Below are 7,145 nucleotides of genomic sequence, written 5' to 3' on the forward strand. Positions count from 1 at the left end.
CAATTTCCCTTGAATTTGTTGTTTACTTATTACGTATTATTATTTGTTATTATTCACAGATTTCAGGGTAAGAACTGGGTAAGAACTTTATTATTCATATTTTGAATTACATATGAATCTAATGATCCATACCTCTCATTTCACATCACTATTGGAAAATAATATATAACTTTACCTGTACTTATGAATGAATGACATTTGAGTTGTTAAGCCTTGGAAAATTTGTTTTGCAAACCATAAAAAGAACAGTTTTTAATTTCCGTGTTTCTGTCATTAGAGAATTTTTAAAAATCACGATAAATGCTGTGAATTAACTAATACTTACCATGTGATTCCAAATCATTTGGTTTAGGACAGAAATGTATTTATTTCACATTATTATTCATATTATGCACATAAAAAACAAATAACCCAAATTCACTGACCATTACACCTCCAGAAGCAGGACTGCTTGCCTCGTGGATTCAGAAGCTAAAATTAAAGTGCAAGAGGAAAAAAAATCTTGCTCTGCACATTTGCTTCAAATTACCCATAAATCTGCAGCTACAGCTGCAGGGAGACTCTGGTATTGGCCGACACAGCATGGCCGCTATGATGAGAACACTGCGTTCTTTCCTGGCTGCAGATGCTAGTCCTGCAGAGGTAGCTTAGCCACAGGACCTCCCTTCTCCTCAACTCTTTGTCCTTCTTCCTTGTTCACAGAGCCAAGCACAGTGAGAGAGCTCAAAGAGGAGAAGGGGGTGTCTGGGTTTTGTTTTTTTTTTGGTTTTTTTGGGGTCACCTACTCAGCTCTGAGTGAAGTTTCTGCAAAGGCTCACATGTTTGTAAGTATCAATTATACAGTATTTAATTTAACACAAAATGAATAATAAAAACAAAACAATACATTACATGCCCAGTTGCAAGAAACTGCTCTGTGTGTAAGTCGAAATTACCCAGAAGCCATCAGCAGTGACTATAAGCACCCACCACCACCACCACCACCACCACCCCAGCTTCAGTTTCAAACCCTGCATACATACAGGAACAAAATTCTGGGCTCTCCTGCAGTCCATAGGGTAGCTAAGCACAAGCAGCTCTTCAACTGCATGCTGATCCCTTTCTCAAGGAATGTTACATAACAGTAGGGAAAAGGGTGGATCGAGCTGCAGCTGTTTGGGGTCAGGCTTAGAACAGCTTCAACTGGATCCTCCAAGCAACCCTCCCCCCCCTCTCTCCCTCTGCTATCACTCTTACAGAAACTTACCAACTGAAATCCCCCTTGTTTCCAAATATACATTTGTGTGTGTGTGTGTGTGTGTGTGTGTGTGTGTGTTCTTCTGGTTGAATGAGAACCTTTTTGTATGCATGTGATTTAAGGCAGGACTAGCTGATCTGTTCAAATCAGGGGCGCGCAAACAGTTCGGTCTGTTCTGGGACTTCATTCTGACTTCTGCTCATAATAATTCACTTATAGCCCAATCATTGATCTTATCTGAAATGTTTTGATAAACACACAAGCTACAGCTGCAGACTATATGCATAAATTAACCAGCACTGATATAGAAAACTGTGTTGCCTAAATAACACAGGTTAACACACTGACCTCTTCTCATGACACAGAACCCTAATTGAGCAAAACAGTGTCTTTCTCTATCTTCTCCATTGTTTTTGTTTTTTTGTTCATTTTCTGTTTTTTTGGTCAGAAATCACCTCAAATTCATTTCAGTGAATGGATGAAAATAATCAGTTCCCACTACTTTTTAACCCTGGGGCCTAAACCCAGTTCTGTCAATGGCAGCATTGTGGATTCAGAGCGAGATAAAAAAAGTAGGTTCTCTGCAGATCACTATGTTTACTTCTGGCAAAGGAATTTCATGTAATCTAATCTGAGAGACAAGGGCAAGATAGTGGTTGCATCCGCTTCTGCGTTTAAAACTTAAATACCTGCACCCTACAGAAAACATGGGTTGTTATGACAAACTGCAAATTCACACACACACACACACATACAGTGAGTTCCATAATGTTTGGGACAATTACATATTACGTATTTTTTCTTGATTTTGTTCTGTACTCCACAATTTGAAATTTGTAATCAGACTATTCACATGTGGTTAAAGTGCACATTATCAGCTTTTATTTATGCATATTTTAAAACATTTACAAAAATACCCTTGAATAAAAGCTGAGAATCTGCACTTTAACCTCATATATATGAACTGTATGATTGCAAATTTAAAATGGATTCTATGGAGTACTGAGCCAAATTGAAAAAAAAAACATTTTAAGTCCTGTCCCAAACATCATGGAGCTCACGGTAGGTATATACAGTACACATATAGCATGTGGAAAGTGAACTGGCAGCAACAAACAGTAAAGCAATTCTGAACAAACAAAAATGCAACTTATTCTGTCAGTGACCATATAAAATGCATCCATATGAACTCATATGAAATTTACAAAAGATACAATAAAATGTCTGGACACCAGCATTGGGTGAGAAAAGCTTGTCATGTGTGATATCTGACAACGTTAGACAGGCAGGTACTCTCACTGTGGATATGTTTAGCCTTTGGCATGTAAGTCATGGAATATCTAACCCCGGTGCACTCTCAGAAATAGTGCCAGGCTATCCAGCACTAGAGATTGGGTTATTAATAGTTGGAGAGCTAATTTGCTGACATTGAAAAATGACAAAGCCATTCTCCTCATTCTCTTTATGCCTTTTTGGAATGATACGTGATACATCACATGTACTATACAGGCTGGATGCCTAAATATATCTACATCAAGGAGTGATGAACGTACTTCTAGTGATGGTCAGCGTGGAGAGTTATGCAGTTAAAATGTTTTGAAAGTAGAAGTTAGAATTGCTTTGTTGAAACCATTTCAGGGCTTTGATGTGTATACTTACATAACATTACACAATATAGAATATTTGTGGTATATTGCAAATTAAATATTATATCGCCACAGGAATACACCTAGCTATCCATTCATCAGAACCTATCCAAACATTGCATCCTTTCTGTTTTCTGCCTAAGAATCTCAAAATGGTCAAGAAGTACATTGCAGTCAGGCTGGTTTCCCAACTATGCTGAAGGATTACTAACTTGTGAAATTCAGTTACCGAACATATGGCAAAGATTTAGCCTCTGGTAAACTTTGCAGCAGAGGGATTAAATGTGTCTCTGACGACATGCAGCTTATGACGATGGAGTGGTGAATGATTATTCTAGAAAGAGCTGAATCAGCAAAGACGGAGGCTCTGTTAGCTTCTTATGACATAATGCTTCGTGGACAGTAATGCCTTGGTCATGGTTTCCAGGGTGACTGAAACAGCAACAACAGAACTTAGAACAAAACATGTCTGAATGCAATTATGTTATCTTGCAACTGTTATGCAAAATCAATGACTTGCGGGACCACGAAGACACACAGTTTCGTGGGGGGGGGGGCGGTCAGTGAGGACTTAAAGAATTCCTATTACTAAAGGGAGGCCAGGCCGAAAAGGTTCGGAACCACTGTTTTAAGACCAGGTGCTGTTTCTATTTATTTTTACTGTTACACTTCAGACTGCTGGTACATTAGTGATCTCATCTGCGGACACTTCAGAGCTCCACAGTTCAATAATAGTTTCCTGTCATGTGATCTTTGTATTTGTGTGTGTGGAAAAATCAACAAAATCTGATTTATTGCAAACACTTCGTATACTACTCTGAAACTAGTAGAAGTGGTTGCCCTCTTTCATCACGGTGGGGCTTGGTGAGGGCTGGGTCTGAAACTTTAAGCCAGAGATAATGTCTTCGTGATGTAACAGCAGTAGCCCCTGATCCAGTTACTGCAATGAGTAAGAAACAGGGCTACCCTCCTCCTATGAGCAGTTCATATACTGTAGTTTATGGATTCTTTTTACAATCTGAATTTAATGTGCTGATCAGCATGGAAGTATACATTTGTCTCACGCACAGACGAATGTCTTCTGCCTATTTCTCTGTCTTCTGTCTATTTACTTTAGCATGTCTCATATTACAGTAGTAATGTACTGCAATATGAGAGCAGAAGAGCTGCATTTAAAACCTTTCAAGTCATTTAATGTTAGCAATCAACTAGTTGAGAGCCACAGGGCCTGCTCATTTTTATTTTTGCCCTAAGATCATCAACTAATTTTGAGCGAAGAAACAAGGAGAGGTGAACTGTGCTTGAGTCACATATGATGCAAACGAGGTTCTGGAGAGCCACAGGGTCTGCTGTCATTGCAGTCCGTGAGGGTCATATCTGTTCTTGCATTTCAAGCCTGTGCTCTTGACAGTTTAATTGTCACTCATTTATGTGTTCTGACATTTCAGCAAAATAATTTCACGAATGGCGGCTTAATAATGGCAGCTGTTAATATGTTAAAATATTCTGCTTGTGAATTAAAGAAAGATTTTACTGAAGTAAGAGAAAGTGTTGATATATATACTGTATGTGTGTGTGTGTGTGGGTGGGTGTGTGCACCTAATTAGCTGATAAAGCCACATTATTTGATAGGAACAAACACCAGTTCCAAAGTAGCATGAACTCATATCCTGTTGTTCATATGTCTGCGCAGAGCATTGGGTGGGAGGCACTTGTGGCCATACACAAACAACAGTAACCCTGGGCAAGAGCCAAAGAGCGCATACCACAATGCTCAGGTATTATCCAATCCTACAAGTGCTTGTGAAAGTTTGGGAACCAATGAGGAGTGGTTTTGTTTACTTAATTCACCAATCACAGAACAACAACCTCTGGACTTGGCAAAAGTTCTGTGTTGAGCTAAATGACTTGCACAGGGGCCATTCTGTGCCAATCGCACCACAGACCAGTCAACACTGTTTTTTTATGTTTTGTTTGTTGTGTACAAACTTTCAAAATAGAAAGAAACATTTTACATAGGTCATATATTGCATTGGTCAAAGCAGAACATTGTTCTAAAGTTTCTTTCAAAGTTATTTCAGATATTAAACAGACTGTTCAGGAAAGAAACTAAATGTAATATCATGTGCTATATAAATTAAAACAGCTTTGCTTGCACTTTTATTGATAAATATTGGGGTCTTGATAAATGAAAGCACAGCTCACAGCTGTTTTTTCCAGTTCTATATTGGTATATTGCCTTTAACCTTTAACTCCACATTTTTATCTGTAGTGCCTTCCAATATTATTCACACCCCTGATAAAGCTGAGCAAAGAAAGCTGTGTAAAGCAAACAACACAGGTAATTGGCTATATTGTAGGCTGAAAATGTTATTTATACACTCTCAAAACAGATAATAATAATGTGTCAGACAATGACAGAACGTGTCATTTTTTAAAGATACATCCATGTCTAATTAAGAACACGTTTTGTGTTACTTTCAACACGGTCTAACACACAGTTAGTGTTAACACACTAACTGTGGGAAGTGGAAATCCACTCCCCTCCGAGAGAAACTTGTTCAAAACAGAACTATGCAAATTCAGAAACAAGACCCAAGGCCCTCATTTTTGGCAGAGAAAACAGGAAGATGGTGAATTCAAAAAAATGAGTCAGTATCTCCGAAACTGGCTGACCTAACGACATGGACACTGCACGAACCTTGCAAGAGATAATTTTCACATGGACAGACCGCACCATGCTTCCAATCTTAAAGAATCTCGTCTGGTCAGCCAAGAGCCATGCAAAACAGACCATGGGATCATGCCACTTGCTCGTGCGCACGGGTGGTTTGCAGCAAACGGGTAAACAGGAACCAGTGTCGCATTACCGCAGCTCGCGCAATAGCACGCCACAGGGCGATCAGGAAACCGCTATCGCTATGCTCTTATAGACACCTTCATTCGTAACTGAGATGTGTTCGTGGAACTAACTGTCCCGCACAGAAAAATATGTTGTCTTGAGTTGTTCGACAAATAATTATGAACACACCCTCAATTCGATCCAAGTTTTAGGAATTAATCCCTAGCAGATTTATCAAAGGTTGATGAGAACTTGAACCCAATCGAGTGTGTGTGTAATACATCTAACTATAAATAATAGTAATAATCATAATAAAAAGAAGAACAACAGCAATAACAACAAATAAATAACAGACCATTCGTCCTGAAATTTTTACTTTCCTAGGGTTGCCGACTGTAAACTTTTGGAAAGGAAGAAATTGCTGTTTGTCAAAGATGAAATCTCTCAGAATTCTGTCTTGACTCAGATATGAGTTGCGCTGCACATGTATGACAGAGGGGAGATTTCACATTGTGTAGGCTACAACTACGCGACACTATTGCGCATTTTTCGCACATAGTATGCTGGTCCTATTTTATCCTGCTCAGGTCTGCGTTACCCTGCGCTCAAATACTTTTGTTCTCTTGTTCCTGAAGTTAAACAGCCCTCGATTCATGAAGCGATTTACGCAACTAGATAATGAATCTCACTGAGTGCCGAAGTTGTTAGTAGTTTCAGATGCACTTTAAGCTTCGATGAGCTGCACTTGGATTTACAAATGCCATTAAGGACAGCCTGAAAACCATTTCCAGGATCCTTTGCACTAGCGTAAAGCCAATACTCGGTAGCTTCTCCAGTTATTATAGGGAAACAAGAGTCAGCATTGCTACAGTAACTTCCGATATCTTTGGCAAAAACTAACTTTCGTCCTGCAGCTGCTCACAGTTCCTGTTCATTACTTTCACTAAATTGCGATTTGTTAGCTCCCCCTGGTGGATAAATTACGCATCAGATAACAACGACCGCCTTGGTTCACTATCGCTACCAATTCAGATGTAGGCCAACTGTAACTGGGACCCAATACTTAATCTGATTTAAATAATTTTAAGATTAAATAATTACCGTTATGCCGTTCAAGGGAATTCTGAAAATAATGTACGAGCATAATCAGAAGCTTCCGGGAAATGATCCCAGTGTAACAACGTACTTTAGGAATAAGTCTTCAGGTCTAAGGCCTTAGTTACAAATCTACCTTTGTAATCTGAAGCCTAAGGCCTATAGAAAAACACTAAATTGGACCTTATTGAAGCCTGCTCTTGTGAAGATATCTTAATGAATCGAAAGCATGGAATTAAATGATTCTGTCTGCAGACAGTAGTTTTGAAAACTGAAGCCTCACTTCGAAGACCCATCTCATAGCACTGTTTACCTGGCATTTGTG

This window comes from Anguilla rostrata, chromosome 3, assembly GCF_018555375.3.
Source record: "Anguilla rostrata isolate EN2019 chromosome 3, ASM1855537v3, whole genome shotgun sequence".
Taxonomy (NCBI): Eukaryota; Metazoa; Chordata; class Actinopteri; order Anguilliformes; family Anguillidae; genus Anguilla; species Anguilla rostrata.